This window comes from Hordeum vulgare, chromosome 2H (assembly GCF_904849725.1).
Source record: "Hordeum vulgare subsp. vulgare chromosome 2H, MorexV3_pseudomolecules_assembly, whole genome shotgun sequence".
NCBI lineage: Eukaryota > Viridiplantae > Streptophyta > Magnoliopsida > Poales > Poaceae > Hordeum > Hordeum vulgare.
Genome location: NC_058519.1, coordinates 236,787,339 through 236,810,621, shown reverse-complemented (window position 1 = coordinate 236,810,621; position 23,283 = coordinate 236,787,339).

Below are 23,283 nucleotides of genomic sequence, written 5' to 3'. Positions count from 1 at the left end.
AGGTCCAAGAGTTGAGCCTTCACCGGCCACTTACATATAGTGGAGGTGCGGCACACTTAATGAGTTGATCGCTTTGGCGCCGTCATTAGGGATGTGCATGTGTTGCACCTAGCCACCTCCACTCGTCGCCGCCAACTGTGTGATCCTGACCTAGCAGTCCGCCGCACGGTGTTCCTCTTGCACGCGTGGATACTGTTAGAGGCGGTGCACCTGCACCGCTCCGGCGAATCTGTACGTGGGATCTGGCAACCGATTGGTCGTGGGAGAGGGATCTGAAGACCGACTATTTGAGGAAGATCGAACGAGGAGGAGGTGGACCATGTGAATGTTGGAAATATGCCCTAGAGGCAATAATAAATTGGTTATTATTATATTACCTTGTTCATGATAATTGTCTATTGTTCATGCTACAATTGTATTAACCGGAAACCATAATACATCTGTGAATACATAGACCATACCAAGTCCCTAGTTGACTAGCTCGTTGATCAATGGATGGTCCTGGTTTTCTGAACATGGACATTGGATGTCATTGATAACGGGATCACATCATTAGGAGAATGATGTGATGGACAAGACCCAATCCTAAGCATAGCACAAGATCGTGTAGTTCGTCTGCTAAAGCTTTTCTAATGTCGAGTATCATTTCCTTAGACCATGAGATTGTGCAACTCCTGGACACTGTAGGAATGCTTTGGGTGTATCAAACGTCACAACGTAACTGGGTGATTATAAAGGTGCACTACAGGTATCTCCGAAAGTGTCTGTTGGGTTGGCACGAATCGAGACTCGGATTTTTCACTCCGTATGACGGAGAGGTATCTCTGGGCCCACTCGGTAATACATCATCCTATTGAGCTCAATGTGACTAAGGAGTGAGTCACGGGATCATGTGTTACAGAATGAGTAAAGAGACTTGCCGGTAACGAGAATGAACAAGGTATGGGGATACCGACGATCGAATCTCGGGCAAGTTATATCCCGATAGACAAAGGGAATTGCATACGTGATTGATTGAATCCCCGGCATCGTGATTCATCCGATGAGATCATCGTGGAACATGTGGGAGCCAACATGGATATCCAGATCCCACTATTGGTTATTGACCGGAGAGGTTTCTCGGTCATGTCTGCATGGTTCCCGAACCCGTAGGGTCTACACACTTAAGGTTTGATGACGCTAGAGTTGTAATGAGAATAGTATGTGGTTACTGAAAGTTGTTAGGAGTCCTGGATGAGATCATGGATGTCACGAGGTGCTCCGGAATGGTCCGGAAGTAAATATTCATATATAGGAAGTGGAGATTTGATCACCGGAAATGTTTTGAGGATCATCGGTATTGTACCGGGACCACCGGAAGGGTTCCAAGGGTCCACCGGGAGGGGCCACCAGCCCCGAAGGGCCACGTAGGCCAAAAGTGGAAGGGAACCAAGCCCTAGATGGGCTGGTGCGCTACCCACGAAGGCCCAAGGCACCTAGGGCTGGCAATCCTAGGGAGTGGAGGTGGCCCACCTCCAACTTGGGAGGCAAGCCACCTCCCACTTGGCTGCCACCCCTCTTTGGGCTGCCACCCCTCCCATCTAGGATGGCTTCCGCCCCTCCTAGGGTTTCCTTGAGTGGCCGTCCAGCCCCCCCCCCACCTCCTATATATATCCAATGGTTTTGGGGCTACAACACACAAGTTTTCCATCCACCTCGGCACAGCCCTGCCCTCTCTCTTCCTCCTCCTCCTCGGTGTTTGGCGAAGCCCTGCCGGAGAACCACATAGCTCCACCGCCACCACGCCGTCGTGCTGCCTGAGCTCTCCATCAATTCCTCTATCCCCTTGCTAGTTCAAGGTAGAGGAGACGTCACCGGGCTGCACGTGTGTTGAATGCGGAGGCGCCGTTGTTCGATGCTTTGGATCCCATCTACCACGATCTGAATTACTGCGAGTACGACTCCATCACCCGCGTTCATAGTAACGCTTTCGCTTAGCGATCTTCAAAGGTATGAAGATGCTCTACCCCTTGCTCATTGCTAGCATCTCCTAGATTGATCTTGGTGTTCCGTAGGAAAAAATTTGAATTTGTTCCTCGAGCCCCAACAGTGAACGCGCTACCACATCGACTTCCGCTGCACGACACTACGCATCTAGTGGTAACAATCTATGATCCATCTCCGTAGCATGTTCTTGGTTGTTCTTCGCGGAGGAATTTTTTTAATTTGCATGTGATGGGCCCATGGTAGAACCCAACAATACCCGAGCGTTCAACGAGCTCTCTGCATTCGTGGTGAGCACAAATGACATCTCCTCCTCCCCCTTCATTTGCTCTGCTCCGGTCTTCGTGCCGATGATACTTGCTAGATATAGGTATATTCAATCATCAGTATGCGTGACGAGTATATGTCTCCCATTTGAAAGGGCTACATCTATAAATATGCATGTCTTCGCATATTTATAACTGACATCCTTCTGAATTGTCCGTGTTATCCATGGACAGCCCGAGTATGTGTACATTGGGTTTGTTTTCCCATGCACTGCTCGGGAATTGATGCAGAATTTCATTAGTACCTCCCTATTGTTATCTGGGTACACATCCTCTCAGCTTAATGCCGAGACGTGTATCAGGAGAAGAGCGGGGAGGTGCTACCTAAATTCTATGTTGGATCTGGAGCAGAGCATGGGAAAACAAACCCAATCTACACATACTCGGGTGGGACTAGGACCTATCTTTACATATTAGCGTGTAGGTTGCATGGACATAATAAAATTGACAAACTTGATTAACTAATGAATATATATGCTGAATTGTATATATATTTCTTTTGTGTTTAGTAGCTAGGCAAGATGAGTGATCGTGCGTGGATGTACACCGGTCACACTAGTCAGAAAGAGATGACCGAAGAATGCTTAACAAAAGCCAAGGCGTTTGTGAAAGCCGCATTTGCGAATGGCCACATAAAAACCTGGTGCCCCTGTCGTTGGTGCGACAAATTAAAATAGATGACACATGACGAAATGGGTAAACACTTGTAGAAGAGGGGTTTTACGTTTGATTATACGGTGTGGACATTTCATGGTGAGTCTACCCAACGTACCAGAACTGAGGTGGTTCGTCGTCGCACCGACGAGCATGGTACTGAAATCGAAGACATGGTGCAACACTTTGATGATGCTCGGTATTCGGACGATGACATGGAGGAATATGCAAAGGCCTTCTATTAAATGTTGGAGTATTTAAAACATCCTCTCCACAAGCACACTGAGCCTTGTTAGTTGGATGCCATCGCGCAAGTAATGGCTCTGAAGGCTCAATTCAATTTGGGCAGAGAATGCTACGATGCGATGATGACACTATGTGGACACTTTCTAGCCAAAGGCCATCTAATGCGTGGAAACCTGTACCAGTCGGACAAAATACTCCGTGTACTTAAGATGCCCTATGAGAAGATAGGTGCGTGTGAGAAAGGATGTGCCGTATTTAGGCTTGAGTATGTGGACTTGAACTATTGTCCCATTGGCATGTCTTCCAGGTATGTTGCGATAGACAATGGTATATGCCAATCATACCAAGACTTCAATGTTTTATCATGGTCAAAGAGACGGATAGACATATGACATGCACAAATTGGGCAAAGGAACAGAACTAGATGCATATTGGTACACTCGAATGGTTTTGCATGGTTTTGCATGGAAGCACTTCGATGCATTACATCCGGATAAAGCGGCAGATCCAAGGCATCCTTGAGTTTGCATCATCGCGGATGGCTTTAATCCCTTTGGTATGATGGCAACTCAATACAGTAGTTGGCCTATATTTGTCATTTCACTCAGTCTCCCCGAGGAAGTTATGCAAAGAAAGAACATATTCGTGACGTTGATAATTCCAGCGCCCAACTATCCAAGGAAGAATATGAATATGTACATGTAGCTACTTAAGGATGAATTGCAAGAAGCTTGGGATAATGGGTTCAAGACATACAACGCCACTAGGAAAGAAAACTTCAAAAATGCATGTCTCGTACATGTACTCGATGCATGACTTGCCGGCGTAAGTGCTATTTGCTGGTTGGTGTGTGCATGGAAGGTTCCAGTGCCCCACATGCTAGGTAGCTCTTCAGTTTCATTGGTTGTAGGCGGGTTGGAAGTATTCTTGCTTTGACTTGCATAGACAGTTCCAGGATCCTCGCCATGAGTTCAGAAAAGACAAGAAGAACTTTATCAAAGGTACAATTGTCAAAAACTCAGCACCACCTGCGTTGGCAGGCCAACAGATCCTGGATCAGTTAAACACACTTGATCCTGATCCAGAGCGTCCAGGGTATTTCAAGGGGTATAATTCGGAACACGTCTCGGCTCACAAGACATGCTTGTGGGATCGACCTTATTTCAAAGACCTCCTTCTTCCACACAACATCGACATGATGCACACTGAAAAGAATATCGGAGAGGCCATTTTTGGTACATTGTTCGGCATAGAGGCGAAGCCAAAGGATAATCCTAAGGCTAGAGTCGATCAACTTGTTTTCCTCTAAAATGAAATAATTAGCATAGTTAGGTTAGAAATGGCATAATAACCTTGGTTAGCTCATAAATGTCGTATACTTAGCTTGTTTTCCTCTAAAATGACATACTCTGATTGTCTTCTTCTAGTCTTCTACTACTACTACTACTACTACTACTACTACTACTACTACTACTACTACTTCATCATCATCATCATCTTCTTCTTCTTCTTCTTCTTCTTCTAATTATCCCCCAAAATGACATAATTAGTTTACTTAGTTCATTTATGACATAATTAGCTTAGTTAGGTAAAAAAAGGCATAATAACCTTGGTTAGCTCATAAATGGCGTATACTTATCTTGTTTTCCTCTAAAATGACATAATTACCCTAGTTAGGTAAAAAATAGCATAGTAACCTTAGGGATGGCACCCGCAGGGTATGGGTACGGGTGGAGCCTCCCCATACCCTTACCCGCTCCGTTTGATATTACCCATCATCCTTACCCATACCCGTCAACGGGTACAATTTTTTCCCATACCCGTTACCCGATAGGGTAGACGGGTACCCGCGGGTAAAATTACCCATATTTGCAAAATATCAATTAAAAAACTTATAGTTATAAATTGCATTGTATCATATAGTTTACAAAGATAGATTATAACTACAACACATACTTATAAAACAACATCATATAGTCATAAACAACAACACATAGGCATACACGTTCAGTTCATAAATTATTGACACCGTGTAGATTGTAGAGATAATTTTGAGTTTACATAGATTTTAATGGGTACATGGGTATACGGGTCTGGGTTATATGATCCCATACCCATACCCGCTCTACCCGATGGGTTTCAGATTTTTCCTATTTATATACCCATGGGTAAATTTTTGTCCCATACCCTTACCCTAATTGGGTTTTTATCCAGAGGGTACGTGGGTAATGGGTACCCATTGCCATCCCTAAGTAACCTTGGTTAGCTCATAAAAGTCATATAATTAGCTTATTTTACTCCAAAATGACATAATATGCTAAAAATGGCATAAAAAGAAAAAGAAAGAATAGAAGGGGAAAGAGAAGAAAAAGAAAGAATAAAAGAAGAAGAATGACCTTCTTCTTTCTTTCTTCTTATTATTTTCCTTCTCTTTTTTTCTTCTTCTTCTTCTTATTCTTCTTCTTCTTCTTCTACTTCTTCTTCTTCTTCTAGTCTTCTAATTATTCTTCTTCTTCTAGTCTTCTTCTTCCTCTTCTTCTTCTTCTTCTAGTGTGCTTCTTCTTCTTCTTCTTCTTCTAGTCTTCTTGTTCTCCTTCTTCTTCTTCTTCTTCTTCTTCTACTACTACTACTACTACTACTACTACTACTACTACTACTACTACTACTTCTTGTTCTTCTTCTTCACGATCAAATTATTATTATAATTATTGGCTAATGATCCTTCAAAATGACATAATTAGCTTATTTAGTTCATTTATGACCTAATTAGGTTCGTTAGGTCAGAAATGGCATACTAACCTTCGTTAGTTCATAAATGTCATATACTTAGCTTGTTTTCCTCCAAAATAACATAATAAGCTTAAAGAGACATAAAAAGAAAAATAAAGAATAGAAGAGGAAAGAGAAGAAAAAGAAAGAATAAAAGAAGAAGAATGAGCTCCTTCTTTATTTTCTCTTATTATTTTCCTTCTCTTTCTTCTTCTTCTAGTCTTCTTCTTCTTCTTCTTCTTCTTCTTCTAGTCTTCTTCTTCTTCTTCATCATCTTGTTCTTCTTTTTCTCGTCTTCTTATTCTTATTATTCTTCTTTTTGTTCTTCTTCTTCTACTACTTATTCATCATCATCATCTTCTTCTTCTTCTTCATCTTCTTCTTAGCTAATTATCCTCCAAAATGACATCATTAGCTTAGTTAGTTCATTTATGACATAATTAGCTTAGTTAGGTTACATAATGGCATAATAACCTTGGTTAGCTCATAAATGTATATGCTTAGCTTGTTTTCCTCTAAAATGACATAATTAGCTAGTTAGGTCAAAATGGAATAATAACCTTGGTTAGCTCATAAATGCCATATACTTAGCTTATTTCCCTCCAAAATGACATAATTAGCTTAGTTAAGTCAGAAATGGCATTATAACCTTGGTTAGCTGATAAATGTCATATACATAGTTTGTTTTCCGCTAATATGACATACTTAGCTTAGTTAGGTCAAAATGGCATAACAACCTTGGTTAGCTCATAAATGTCATATACTTATCTTATTTTCCTCCAAAATGACATAATAAGCTCAAAAATGGAATAGAAGAGGAAAGATAAGAAAATAAAGAATAAAAAAAGAAGAATGAGCAGCTTCTTTCTTTGTTCATATTATTTTCCATGTCTTTAATCTTATTTTTCTTCTTCTTATTCTTCTTCTTCCAGTCTTGTTCTTCTTCTTCTTGTTCTTCTTCTTCTTATTATTCTAGTCTTCTTCTTTTTATTCTTCTTATTCTTATTCTACTACTACTTCTTCTTCATCATCTTCTTCATCATCATCATCATCATCATCTTCTTCTTCTTAGCTAATTATCCTCCAAAATGACATAATTAGCTTATTTAGTTCATTTATGAAATAATTAGTTTAGTTAGGTTAGAAATAACATAGTAACCTTGGTTAGCTCATAAATGTTATATACTTAGCTTGTTTACTCAAAAATGACATAATTAGCTTAGTTAGGTCACAAATGGCATAATAACCTTAGTTAGCTCATAGATGTCATATACTTAGATTTTTTATCCAAAGTGACATAATTAGCTTAGTGAGGTCAAAATGGCATAATAACCTTGGTTTGCTCATAAATGTCATACACTTAGCTTATTTTCCTCCAAAATGGCTAATAAGCTCAAAAATGTCATATGCTCTTCTTCTTCTTCTTCTTCTAGTCTTATTCTTCTTCTTCTTCTAACTTCCTTATTCCCATTTTGCAAATTTGGCTCACTACATGGAAGCTAGCATTTATAGAGTGCTTTAGTTTTTGTTCTGATTTGTGTTGATGAACAATGTGGAACTACATGTATGTATATATGGATGAACAATGTTAACCTTTGTATCTATTGGTTCTTTTAATATGTATTGGTATTTTGATCTGGCCTAACTCACTATATATCGTATATGTGATGTGAACTCTATATATTATATATGTGTTGTGAAAATGCAGGGAAATAATAGAAAACAAGTAAAACAAGGGTAATATAGGCACTTTGCCGTGTGCCAGCTGATGGCAAAGGTGACACATGGCAGCAACCTATGCAACCTCGGAGCACCAGGTCTGAACCATTTGGTCATTTTGCCATCTGCTTGCCGCAGGTCGACGATAAAGTGTAGGGATGGTAGAATGAAAATGCCAGGACTGGAAGACAGCAAAACGCAGGAGCTGGCGATGGCAGGCACGCTGGTAGACAACAAAGGCCAGGGTTGGCAGACAGCAAAGGCAGACACGTGGAAGCAGACGACAAAGGCTGTCGTTATCCACCTAATGGGGCTGATAGCTATGCCTTGTTGTCCAGCCCCGTTGTCGTCTGCTTCTGTAGGAAGACCGACGACAAGGATCTGCTCCCTCGTAGACGACAAAGAATGTCATTACCGTGTCCTTTAGTGCCGAAAGTGGGGCCATTAGCTAGCAGACGACAAAGGTATTTGTCGTCCGTGACCTAGTCCTTTGCCGTCCGCTACTATAGATGGCAAAGAATCCGGTTCATGTAGTGTGAAGAGATCATCCCTAAATTAGAGGGGCATAGTCATGACTATGCCGATGAGATAGCGGATCTTTCCATTGCCCTTGAGGAAGAGCAAGATCTTTGTTTGACTCTTGGGGAGTCACACAACGATGACCTTGCTAAATTACGAAAAGATCACGATCATGCTCTTGTTCTTACTCATGTGCTCAAATCCGAAAAGGGCTTGACCATGATAGACTCAACGAAGAGTTTGTCACACTTTACAAGGCTCACAAGGCTTTCAAAATTGCTCATGCTTCCCAAAAGATTCTCATGATCAACTCCAAGTAAAACTTACTAAGGAAATAGCCATGTGTCCTTGTTTTGTGTTGTTGATAATGCCAATGCTACTAACCCTTGTTGTGAGCATGTGCACCTTGTGGAGGAAAATGAAAAGTTGAAAGAACAGCTTGAGAAAGGACTTGTGACATGCGTCCAAGGTGAGAAAAGCCTCAATGATATTTTTAACAATCAAAAGGAAGTTGTTCCAAAGGAACGAATTTTGTTTGTACGCAAGTCTAAGAAGAAGAAAAAGGGCAAGACCAAGCAACCTGTCATGCTCAAGGAGACCTTTATCAAAGCAAGGGAGGGTGCTCTTGAGAAAAATAAGGATAAGGTTGTGGATGGTAATGCCAAGAAGGACAAGACCACCGTGTCCAACAAACCCGATGACTTTAACCCCTCTTATGTTTTATTCCGCGCTTGTGATGGGAATGTTTATGCCAAATTTGTTGTTTCTTCTTACGAGTACATTGAATGGTCTCTTTGGGTTCCTAAAACCCTTGTCACTAACATGAAATGACACATTAAAGAATGGGTACCTAAATCCAAGCGTTGATCTCGTAGGAGTTTGCTTCAAGAGGAGTATCATGGTTGCTTGATAGTGGAGCCACAAATCATATGACCGAACACAAGGACTTGGTGGTGGACGTTCAAACTAACTCATCCTTGTCCAGTCAAGTATCCTTTTGTGATAAAACAAGATCAACGGTATTGGGTCTTGGCAAGGTAGTGATCTCTTCGGAACTAACCATTGAAAAGATCATGCTTGTTGAGACCCTTGCATACAATTTACTTTCTGTTCGTCAACCTGCACTCACGGGTTTTGGTACCTTCTTTGGTGTTGATACCGTGGCCCTTTTGTGGAGCAAGAATCTTAAAGTAGCCTTTGTTGGGCATGTAGAAAACGGTCTCTATGTGGTTAGCTTTTTGAAGCTACCCAATAAGACTCGACTTGCCTAATTGCTAAAGTTGATGTGGGATGGCTTTTGCATCGCCGACTAGCCCATGTCAATATGACATCGTTGCAAATTATCCTCAAAGTGGATCATGTTCTTGGACTAACAAATGTGAGTTTTTCCAAGGATTGTGCTTGAAGTTCTTGTATCAAAGGAAAGCTACATGAGGAGGCTCACCGACCCATGACTACCATCTACTCGAAGAGTCCCTTGGAACTCCTTCACATGGATCTCTTCGGTCCTCCATAATTTGATAGTCTTTGGGGGAGTATTGATTGGTGATTGTGGATGATTACTCAAGATATACTTGGGTATACTTCTTCAAGAAGAAGAGTGAGACCCAACAAACTGTATTGACTTTGCCAATGAAGTTCAACGTCAACATGAGGCAAAGATATTGATGATTAGAAGTGGAAATGGCACACAGTTCAAGAACTACGCCTTGGATGAATTTCTTAGTGGTGAGAGGTTCAAGAACCAATACTCCGCACCATATACCCCTCAACAAAATGTTGTTGTGGAAAGGAAGAACCATACGTTGATGGATGCGGCAAGGACCAAGATGGCAGAATTCAAATCACCATACATATTTTGGTCCGAAGACATCAACACCGTATGTCATACATCTAATCAACTCTACCTTCACAAATGATTGAAGAAGACTCCATATGAGATTCTTACCGATAACAATCCCAACCTCAAGTACTTCCGGGTGTTTGGTTGTAAGTGCTTCATTCTCAAGAAAGGTGTTCGTTTGTCTAAATTTGAACCTAGAGCTCAAGAGGGCATATTTGTTGGTTATGCTACAAACTATTGCGCTTACCGTGTTTTCAACAAGTCCAATGGACTCATTGAGGAGACGTGTAACGTGGATTTTGATGAAAATATTGGCTCCCAATTGGAGAAAAGTGGTATTTATGATATAGGTGATGAAATTCCTCACGAAGTCATAAGAAGAATGGGTGTGGGACACTTCCTACCCGTTGAAGAACCCCTTGTGGCCTAAGGAGAAGGACAATGTTCCACTCAAGTGGAACCATCACTGACGCAAGACCCACATGCTTCCGAAGAAAAAAGTGAAGGCCCTCAACAAAGTGAACAAAATCAAGGGCAAGATCAACCTCACGAAGATGGTGATTCACCAAGAGATGCCCAAGATAAAGTTCACACCCCGAGCAAGCTCAAGATCAAGAGTAACCTCATGACGGTGCTCGAGATCGTTAAGATGATGCTCCTCAACCTTCCAAGGAGGAGATCTTGGAAATATGAGCCACCGAGATCGCTTCCAAGCTTAAACATAAACAACATGTTTTGGAGAACGTATGTGGAAGCTTGAGTAAAGGGGTAACCACGCGTGGTAAATTAACAAACTTTTGTGCACATCGCACGTTTGTTTCTTGTATTGAACCCCTAAAGGTACAAGAGGCGCTTCAGGATGCGGATTGGCTTGAATGCATGCACAATGAAATCAACAACTTCGAGCGCAACAAAGTGTGGCAATTGGTGCCAAGACCAAAGGAGAATCACAATGTAATTGGAACCAATGTATGTTCAAGAACAAGGAAGATGTGAAGGTGTAGACATTCACAACAAGGCAAGATTGGTGGCACAAGGCTACTCCCAAGTCGAGGGTATCTACTATGATGAAACCTTTGATCTCGTTGCTTGCCTTGAATATATTCGCACATTGCTTGCATATGCGTCTCATCGTGATTTAAAATTGCAATAAATGAATGTGAAGAGTGCATTTCTTAATGGTCCTCTTATGTAGTTGGTATATGACAAGCAACCCCTAGGGTTCGAGGATCCCAAGTTCCCCAATCATGTATGCAAGCTCGATATGGCACTCTATGGCCTTAAACAAGACCCACGTGTGTGGTATGAGCACCTTACTGGGATTTTACAATATCGTGGGTTTGAAATTGGGAAAATTGATCCCACTCTTTTCATGAAGAGGGTTGAAGGGGACTTTTTCATATGCCAACTATACGTTGATGAGATTATCTTTGGTTCCCCTAATAAAGCTTTCAATGATGAGTTTACTGCACTAATGACCAAAGAGTTTGAGATGTCTATGATGGGAGAGTTTAAGTTCTTCCTTGGATTTGATCTCAAGCAACGAGGTCAAGGAACCTTCATCAACCAAGAAAAATACACTCAATACATGCTCAAGGGGTTCAAGTTGGATGATGTCAAGTCGTCCAAGGCCAAGACTCCCATGACACTCAAATGCAACCTTAGAAGTGATCCCAATGGTAAAGTCGTGAATCAAAAGGTATATCGCTCTATGATTGGATCCTTGTTGTATCTTTGTGCATCTAGACCAGATATTATGTTGAGTGCTGGAATTTGTGCATGATTTCAAGCTGCATCTAAGGAAAGCCACTATGTGGCGGTCAAGCGAATCTTTCGATATTAGGCCCATAACCCAAACTTTGGCTTATGGTACCCCAAAGGTGCTTCATTTTATCTCATATGATATTCGTACTCGGATTGGCCGTGAGATCATGTGGAGAGGAAGTCAACTTATGGAGATTTCTAATTCATTGGTCACTCTTTGGTAAGTTGGTCTTCAAAGAAACAAAAATGTGTTTCTATCTCGTCCATCGAGGATGAGTATGGAGTCGTCGCAAGTTGTTGTGCACGGTTGCTTTGGACGAGGCAAACTTTAAAGGATTATGGTGTCACTTGTAAAAAGTGCCTATTTACTATGACACCAAGAGTGCAATCCAGATCTCCAACAACCTGGTTCAACATTGCAAGACGAAGCATATCAAGCATGCGGAGATTGATCTTATTCATCTCAATACTCATGATCAACTTGTAGATATATTCATGAAGCCATTGGATGAAGCATGATTTCACGAGTTAATGCATGACCTAAATATCATTCATTCGAGCAATGTGGCTTGAATTATTGCACACCCCACCACACTCATCATATTGTCTTGTTTAGATATAGGCATGGATATAGGGGGACTGTTGTTCTCTCGATGAACTCTTCCTCCCCTTATTACGTATAAATCGATCAAGTCTTTCACATTAGCCTTTTTTATGGTACATGTGCTTCAAAGAAAAGTTTTGTTCATGGTCCCAAGGTAAAAATCTTTGTGGTGCTATACCAATTGACTCCTCCTATTGAGGTATTCGCTTTTGAGAGCTTGTTCATGTTTTGTATCACTCGAGGTGTGTATTTCTTCTATTTTGACCTTTGAACTTGGAGTGACCCTCCCTCCCATTTGATAGTTTTTGAGTGTCCAACCCAAGCCTTCTACCATCTACAACCTCATAAAAATTGCATAAGCCACCATTTGTAGTTTGTTTTTTCCTTGCAGTCGTCTTACGAGGTACTACCGGGGTCGTGGGTGGTACTACCGCTTATTAGCGGTACTACCGGTGTCACCCGCGGTACTACTGCCGTCACCCGTGGTACTACCGCTTATTAGCGGTACTACTAGCGTCACTCGCGGTACTACCGCTAAGAGCGGTACTACCCAACCTCCTACCATGCTATAGTACCGGGGCAATACTACCGCTCTTACGGCGGTAATCCCTCTTTTACGTGCACACGGGGGGGGGGGGGGGGTATGAGTCGGGCAGGGGAATTTCCCACATCCCCATACCCATTCATCTTGGTACTCCCCGAGGCTCTCTCTCCACGCGACCCAAGTGCTCTGAAGGTCACTGCCGGACCTCTGTTTCCGGCCATTCTTCCATGATTCTGACTGATGGACTTGATCCCCACCTTGTCCTCCTACCATGGATGTCGATATTGTCCCTGTTCTCCTCTACTATGGTTCTATTTCTTGAATATAGGTTTTTTGTCAATATGAGATGCATTCTCCGATTTTTAGTCAAATCGAGGCACGAGTAGGACGTGGAAGATGGCTAGTGAGTAGATTTGAAGTTCTTCTAGAGAATATTTGCATTTGGCATCACCAATAGTACCAGATCTGACCTGGGTAGTGGTTGCCACCATGACCTCCGCCCGAGCTGTACTAGGAGCGGTACTACCACTTGTCGACGGTACTGCTGCTATGGTCAACTATATTGCCTCTTGTTTTGGCAAATGCACATATTATTTTGATTCCACTTCAGATTTACTCTTCCTTCTTCTTTTGGATTATACATATCATCTACACCTGCTTTTCCCTCGCTCTATGTTGTGGGATCCAGGTGGTAGCGACCCTGCTCAATAGGAGCATCGGACGAACCCAAGTAGTGAGGTTGGCTCTAAGCGCTACTGCACTGCAAGAGATGACATCATCAACCCCCAATGCCCCTCCCAAGCAGAAGGCCAAGAAGACTGCAACCAAGCCCAAGAAGTCCCAATCAATTGCTTAGTTGCCTAGTAGAGAGTTTTGGATCACACACCATCGCAGCCCCTATGATGAAACCCCAAGATTCAACTCTTCGCAACCGTCCCTCCTGGACCCGGTAGCAGGTTTCTATCTATCATGATGTGCTCAAGAAAAAGGAGAACATGTATGTACCCCATGTCAAGTCCATTTATATGGATTATCTGTAGAAGAATGCCCAATACTTAGGTGATGCTCTTAGCCTATGTGATAATCTTTGTATTATCAACCTTATGTAGTTCAACAATGACTTTGATGCATAAATTGTTGTTGTTTTCATTTATATGGTCCATCTTGGATCCGATGAGGACAGGACTTTGACCTCGATGACTAATGGAAAGCTATTGTCTGCTACTTGGAAGGCGTTCATGGGTCTGCTAGGTTATGATGATAAGGGGCTCCATAACCCAATTGTATTTTGCCCCCACAAGGAGACAACATCCACTCACAAGATCAATCTCTGGCGCTTCAGCATTGCGAGGATATCCTCGAGCACTAGAAAGTTAACCTATGTGCTAGAACCTTTTCTTCACATTATGCACCACATCTTCAGGGACACTCTTTTTCCCATGTTAGGAATTTGGATCAGGTACACTCTTATGTGGTGGATATGCTGCTCTATTGTTAGTTTGAGAGGAAGTCAGACGAGGTGCAGGTTTTGGATGTTTCACATGGCATGTGGTCAGAGCTCCTCTTAGCAGTATTCGAGCGCAAGTGCCCTATATATGCTCCTTACTTGTTGCATATGATTGACACGACCTGGAAAAAGACCTTTCTTGCCATCTAGTTTAAATGTGGTGAGTTCGTTCCCCATAAGATTGTGCAGCTAAGGAAAAAACAAGTGGTCCACTCATGCTCCTCCTGATATGGATCTGCCTAAGTATAAGTATGACGAGGATGATGATGACTGTGTGTCCGAGGGTGGCGCTGCTTCTAGTTTCACACCCTTTAATGTTGAGCCATCTTGGGGTCAGAAACTCTTCTGCATGCAGGCACATGGTCAGTACAAAGCTCATGTTGCAGAGAAGGAGGCTAGGAGCCATCACAAGGTGATGGGAAGGCACCTGGGATGGAAATAAGAGTGGGTCTGAGGACTCTATCACTGATGAGGGGGGCTGGACATCCAAGAACTGCAAGTGGGATTCTAATGTTGATCATCCTAGCACATCAGCTCCATCTGGCACCATAGCTTACAACCCCGAGCCCGCAGAGTATTGAAGATGGTCCCTTGAGCTGTGAAAACACATATGCTCCCTTGGTGGTTTTGATAATTCATGACAACATACATAGTCTCTTGGACTAACACTTTTATCTAGTATATTTCAGGTATAGTCCACAGAGAGCATTGGCTAAAGGATTGTGTGGAGAAGCCCTTTTGATGCAAGGAAAGGAATATGATTGGTTCAATCTTCAGGCAATTGGACTCTACATTTTACATTTGTGAGAAATCACTTTTGAGTCCATGGGAAAGATGATAACCCACAAGTGTAGGGTGTCATTTGTAGCCTTTCTTGATAAGTAAGAGTGTTGAACCCAACGAGGAGCTAAAGGTAGAAAAAATACTCCCTCAAGTTCTATCGACCACCGATACAACTCTACGCACACTTAACGTTTGCTTTAGCTAAAAATAAATAAATCTAGAAGTACTTTGCAAGAAAATAAAGATAAAGTAAATAAAAGTAGGGGCTGTTTAGTAGAAAGCTTTTTGTGTAACACAAGAAAAAGATTGTCCATAGGCAATTGAATATGACATGATAGATACTTATGTTGTGCAACGAGGGAGAGGCATACACTAACACACTTTCCATACTTGGATCATATGCACTTATGATTGGAACTCTAGCAAGCGTACACAACTACTAGAAATCATTAAGGTGAACCCTACCATAGCATTAAACATCAAGTCCTCTTTACTTCCATACGAGCACAACTCCCTTACTCGGGTGTAAATTTATGTCACTCTCGCCACCCACTATAAGCGAATTATGAACATATTGCAAACCCTCTAGCGTATATCCTTCATGTGTGCGCATCACGAAAGGCACCTTAGGACAGCACTGTATAAACACACAACTCATATCAATAACATCATATCACAATTAACTCGTAGGACAAAACAGATCTACTCAAACATCATAGGATAACCACATATCATTGGGAAAGAGTCTGTAGTGTTGAGCACCATGTTTCAGTAGAGAGTTACAACGGGAAAAGACGTGTTACACCACTGCATAGAGTGGGAGAGAGTTGGCGTTCACGAAGGAAAGATTGTTGATGTAGATCACTGTCATGCTCCTTGCCCCGACGGCATTCTGACACCACTGGGAGAGATCCCCCTCCTTCTTCTTCTTACTTGGCCTCCCCCTAGATGGGAGAATAGTCCCCCCTGTGGTCCATGGCCTCCATGGCGGTAGAGGGGCGGGAGCCCCTCTGAGATTGGATCTCCCTCTCTGTTCTCTTCTGTTTTGCGTTTCTGTTTTCTAGCCCTTCACCATTTCTTAAATTCTGGGAGATCAATAACTCCGACCGGGCTGAAATTTTGAGGACATTTTTATCCCTAAATTAGCTATCTTGCGCCCGTAGAAGATCCCCAACCGACTTAAGGGGTGCCCACTAGACACCACCCCACACCAGGGGGCCATGCCCGCCCTGGTGTCTAGTGGAGGCCGTTGGCCTTCGTTTGCATTGATTGCGCCTCCAAAAATCACATATATTCCAAAATAATTCTATGTAAATTTTTATCGCGTTTGTACTTTGTTTTATATGGATATTCTGCAAAACAAAAAAAGCATGCAACAAACAGGAACTGACACTTGCCACTGGATCAATATGATAGTCCAATAAATCATATAAAATGTTGCCAAAAATATGTGAAAGTTGTATAATATTGGCATGGAACAAACATAAATTATAGATATGATGAAGACGTATCAGCATCCCCAAGGTTAATCCCCGCTCGTCCTTGAGTAGGTAAATGATAAAAAGATAATTTTTGATGTGGAATGCTACCTAACATAATCTTGATCAAATATCTAATCATGGCATGAATATTAAGATACGAGTGATTCAAGCCAATAGTCTATCATTTGACAAAAATACATCCATAGTGAGGTTTAATAGCAAAAATCATGTCCTTTAAGTATACAAATGCTTGAGGAATGCTATCCCTACAAAATCATATAGCTTTTCAAGCTTGGTCTTCCTAGCATAAGGTATAAGTCATGAGCACCCCGAAATCAAGCAATTGGATCATTTTTTAATGCGCTTCAGCTTTTTATTACTCACCCAATATATGAGTGTCAACCATGGATAGAGCATAAAGGTGGAAATATGGTGGTAGGTTCAAAGGGGTAAAATTAAAGAAGAAAGTCTCGCATGAACTCGGCATATCAACGGGCTATGGAGATGACCATCAATAGATATCAATGTGAAGAGTAGGGGTTGCCATGCAACGGATGCAGTAAGAGCTATAAGTTTATGAAAGCTCGGTATGAAAACTAAGTGGGTGTGCATCAAACTCTATAATTAAAAATTCCCACTAGTATATGAAAGTGACAACATAGGAGACTCTCCATATGAAAACATGGTGCTACTTTAAGCACAAGTGTGGAATTACCATGCCCCTTCTGTCTTTTCTCTCAATTTTTATTTTTTTCTTTTTTGTTCTTTCCTCTTTTTTCCTTTTTTATTTTTTTTCTATTTTTTTGTCCAGAGTCTCATCCCGACTTGTGGGGGAATCATTGTTGGAAATATGCCCTAGAGGCAATGCTAAAATAGTTATGATTATATTTCTTGTTTCAAGATAGTCGTTTATTATCCATGCTATAATTGTATTGAATGAAAACATAGATACATGTGTGGATACATAGACAAAAAAATGTCCCTAGCAAGCCTCTAGTTGGCCAGCCAGTTGATCAAGGATAGCCATGGTTTTCTGACTATATGCAAGTGTTGTCACTTGATAACTGGATCACATCATTAGGAGAATCATGTAATGGACTAGACCCAAACTATGAACGTAACATGTGATCGTGTGATTTTGTTTCTATTGTTTTCTGCGTGTCAAGTATTTATTCCTATGACCATGAGATCATATAACTCACTGGCACCGGAGGAATACCTTGTGTGTATCAAACGTCGCAACGTAACTGGGTGACTATAAAGGTGCTCTACAGGTATCTCTGAAGGTGTCCGTTGAGTTAGTATGGATCAAGACTGGGATTTGTCACTCCATGTGATGGAGAGGTATCTCGGGGCCCACTCGGTAATACAACATCACACACAAGCCTTGCAAGCAATGTGACTAAGTGTAAGTCATGGGATCTTGTATTACAGAATAAGTAAAGAGACTTGCGGGTAACGAGATTGAAATAGGTATGCGGATACCGACGATCGAATCTTGGGCAAGTGACATACCAAAGGACAAAGGGAATGACATACGGGATTATATGAATCCTTGGCACTGAGGTTCAACCGATAAGATCTTCAAATAATAAGTAGGATCCAATATGGGCATCCAGGTCCTGCTATTGGATATTGACTGAGGAGTTTCTCGGGTCATGTCTACATAGATCTCGAACTCGGAGGGTCTGCACACTTAAGGTTCGATAATGTTTTAATATAGTTGAGTTATATGTGTGGTTACCGAATGTTGTTCGGAGTCCCGGATGAGATCATAGACGTCACGAGGGTTTCCGGAATGGTCCAGAAACGAAGATTGATATATAGGATGGTTTTATTTGGTTACCAGAAAGTTTCGGGCATTATCGGTAGTGTACCGGGAGTGACGAATGGGTTCCGGGTATCCACAGGGAGAGGCCCACCCACCCGGTAGTGAGCCGAGTGACCCTAGGGTGGCGCACCAGCCCTTAGTGGCTGGTGAGGCCAGCCCAATAGGGCCATGGCACCACAAGTGGAAAAACACCACAGGAAAGGAAAAAAAGGAAAGAGGGAGGTGGGAAGGAAGGAGTGGACTACTTCCCCCAAACCGAATTGGGGTGGGAGCCACCTCCTCCCTTCGGCCGACGCACCAAGGGGCTCCTTGAGCCCCAAGGCTAGCCCCTCCCCTCCTCCTATATATACTGGTGGTTTTAGGGCTTTTGAGACACAACTTTGCCATGTGCAACTCAAACCTATACCAGGTAGTTTTACCTCTAGATCGGATTTCTCCGGAGCTCGGGCAGAGCCCTGGAGGAGTAGATCATCACCACCACTGGAGCGCCGTCACGCTGTCAGATAACTCATCTACTTCTCCATCTCTCTTGTTGGATCAAGAAGACCGAGATCCTCATCAAGCTGTATGTGTGCTGAACGCAGAGGTGCCGTCCGTTCGGCGCTAGATCGGAACGGATCGTGGGACGGCGATGATTCGAATCATGAAGCTATACCACTACATCAACCGAGTTTCTTAACACCTCCCGCTTAGCGATCTACAAGGGTACGTAGATCTAATCTCCTCTCATAGATGGACATCACCATGATAGGTCTTCGTGTGCGTAGGAAATTTTTTGTTTCCCGTGCAACGTTCCCCAACAGTGGTATCAGAGCTAGGTTCATGCTTAGATGTTATCTTGAGTAGAACACAAAAGGTTTTGTTGACGTCGATGTTCGATTTGCTGCCCTCCTTAGTCTTTTCTCGATTCGGCGGTATTGTTGGATTGAAGCGGCCCGGACTGACATTACTCGTACGCTTACGAGAGACTGGTTTCATCGACTGACATGCAACTCATTGCATAAAGATGACTGGCAACTTTAGTTGAATTGGTTTTGACCGAGGTGGTCCTTAGAGATAGGTTAAATAGCAATTTGCACATCTTCGTTGTGGTTTTTGTGTAAGTAAGATGCGAAAATAATAGATACCCATAGCAGCCACGTAAAACATGCAACAACAAATTAGAGGACGTCTAACTTGTTTTTGCAGGGTATGCTTGTGATATGATATGGCCAATGACGTGATGTGATATATTGGATGTATGAGATGATCATGATGTAATAGTTAATATCTACTTGCATGTCGATGCTACGGCAACCGGCTGGAGCCATAGGGTTGTCTTTAAACTAACGTTGGTGTTTGCAGATGCATTTACTATATTGCTAGGTCGTAGCTTTAGTAGTAATAGCATAGATAGCACGACAACCTCGATGGCGGCACGATGATGGAGATAATGGTGTGGCACCGGTGACAAGAAGATCATGCCGGTGCTTTGATGATGGAGATCAAGAAGCACAAGATGATGGCCATATCATGTCACTTATGAATTGCTTGTGATGTTAATCCTTTTATGCACCTTATTTTTCTTAGAACGACGGTAGCATTATAAGGTGATCTCTCACTAAAATTTCAAGATGAAATTGCGTTCTCTCCGACTGTGTACCGTTGCGACAGTTCGTCGTTTCGAGACACCATGTGATGATCGGGTGTGATAGACTCAACATTCACATACAACGGGTGCAAAACAGTTGCACACGCGGAACATTTGGGTTAAACCTGATGAGCCTAGCATGTGTAGACATGGCCTTGGAACACATGAGACCGAAAGGTCGAGCATGAATCGTATAGTTGATATGATTAGCATAGAGATGCTTACCACTGAAACTATTCTCAACTCACGTGATGATCGAACTTGAGTTAGTGAATTTGGATGATGTACCACTCAAATGACTAGAGATATGTACTTTTTGAGTGGGAGTTTATCAGTAATTTGATTTGTTAAGCTCTAATTATCTTAAACATAGTCTAAGTCCACTTTGCAATATTTGTGTTGTAGATCAATGGCTCACGCAGTAACAACCCTAAATTTTAATACGTTCTAAGAGAAAGCTAAGTTGAAAGATGATGAAAGCAACTTTGTAGACTGGGCTCGTAATCTAAAGCTACTCGTGCAAGCTGGGAAGAATTATTATGTCCTTAATGCTACGCTAGGAGATGAACCACCCGCTACGTCTAGCCAAGATGTTTTGAACGCCTGGTTAACACGTAAGGAGCACTACTCACTTGTTCAATGTGCAGTCTTGTATGGCTTAGAGCCAGAAATTTAACGTCGCTTTGAGTGTCATGGAGCATATCAGATGTTCCAGGAGTTGAAGTTTATCTTTTAGAAGAACGCCCGGATCGAGAGGTATGAGACCTCCGATAAATTCTATGCCTGCAAGATGGAGGAGAATTCGTTTGTCAGTGAACATGTGCTCAAAACGTTTGGGTACTCAAACCGTCTAGCTGAGCTGGGGATTGAACTCCCGCAAGAGGCTATCACTGAAGGAATTCTTAAATCACTGCCACCTAGATATAAGAGCTTTGTGTTGAACTATAACATGCAAGGGATGAACAAGTCACCTGGCGAGTTATTCGTGATGCTGAAAGTCGCAGAGTAAGAACTCTGTAAAAGAGCATCAAGTGTTGATGGTCCATAAGACCACTGGTTTCAAAAGAAACGGGAAAGGAAAGAAGGGTAACTCCAAGAAGAGCGGCAAGCCTGTTGCCAATCCGGCGAAGAAACCCAAGGCTGGACCTAAGCCTAAAACAGAGTGTTATTATTGCAAGGGGATGGGTCACTGGAAACGCAACTGCCCCAAGTATTTGGCTGATAAGAAGGCGACCAAGGAAAAATCAGGTGTATTTGATATACATGTTATTGATGTGTACTTAACCCACTCTCGTAGTAGTGCCTGGGTATTTGATACCGGTTATGTTGCTCATATTTGCAACTCAAATCAGGAACTGCGGAATAAACGAAGGCTGGCGAAGGATGAAGTGACGATGCTCGTGGGAAATGGTTCCAAGGTTGATGCAATCCCGTTGGCATAGTCTCACTGCAGTTACTATCAGGATTAGTTATGAACTTAAATAATTGTTATTTAGTGCGTGCGTTAAGCATGAACGTTATATCTGGATCTTGTTTATTGCGAGACGGTTACTCGTATAAGTCAGAGAATAATGGTTGTTCTATTTCTATGAGTAATATCTTTTATGGTCATGCATCTAATGTGAGAGGATTTTTCATATTGAATCTTGATAGTGATGATACACATATACATAGCATTGAGACCAAAAGATGTAGAGTTAACAATGATAGCGCCATGTTTTTGTAGCACTGCCGCTTAGGTCATATTGGTGTAAAGCGCATGAAGAAACTCCATTCCGATGGGCTTTTGGAGTCACTTGATTTTGAATCACTTGACACGTGTGAACCATGCCTCATGGGAAAGGTGACTAAGACTCCGTTCTCCGGAACAATGGAGCGTGCAAGCGACTTGTTGCGAATCATACATACCGATGTGTGCGGTCCGATGAGTGTGGAGGCGCGCGGCGGATATCGTTATTTTCTCACCTTCACTAACGATTTGAGTAGGTATGGATATATCTACTTGATGAAGCACAAGTCTGAAATGTTTGAGAAGTTCAAGCAATTTCAGAGTGAAGTGGAAAATCATCGTAACAAGAAGATCAAGTTCCTACTTCTGATCGTGGGGGTGAATATATGAGTTTCGAGTTTGGTGCTCACCTGAGACAATGTGGAATTGTTTCATAGTTAACACCGCGTGGAACACCACAACGTAATGGTGTGTCCGAACGTCATAATTGTACTTTGTTAGAAATGGTGCGACCTATGATGTCTCTTACAGATTTGCCATTATCGTTTTGGGGTTATGCATTAGAGACATCTGCGTTCGCTTTAAATAGGGCACCATCAAAATCTGTTGAGACGACACCATACGAGCTGTGGTATGGCAAAAGACCGAAATTGCCGTTTCTTAAAGTTTGGGGATGTGATGCTTATGTCAAAAAGCTTCAACCTGAAAAGCTGGAACCCAAAGCGGAAAAGTGCGTCTTCATAGGTTACCCAAAGGAGACAGTTGGGTATACCTTCTATCTCAAATCCGAGGGCAAAGTGTTTGTTGCTAAGAACAGAGCTTTTCTTGAGAAGGAGTTTCTCTCGAAAGAATCGAGTGGGAGGAAGATAGAACTTGACGATGTTGTCGAACCTCTAATCCCTCTAGATGGTGGCGCAGGGCAGGAGGAAACCTCTGTCGAAGCGACACCTGTTGAGGAAGAAGTTAATGATGATGATCATGAAACTTTGTATCAAGTTCCTGTCAGACCTCGCAGTTCGACAAGATCACGTACTACTCCTGAGTGGTACGGTAATCATGTCTTATCAATCATGTTGTTAGACAACAATGAACCTACGAATTATGAAGAAGCAATGGTGGGCCTGGATTCCAACAAATGGCTGGAGGCCATGAAGTCCGAAATAGGGTCTATGTATGAAAACAAAGTGTGGACTTTGGAAGTATTACTTGAAGGCCGCAAGGCTATTCAGAACAAATGGATCTTTAAGAAGAAGACGGACGCGGACGGTAATGTGACAGTTTATAAAGCTCAACTTGTGGAAAAGGGTTTTTCACAAGTTCAAGGAGTTGACTACGATGAGACGTTCTCACC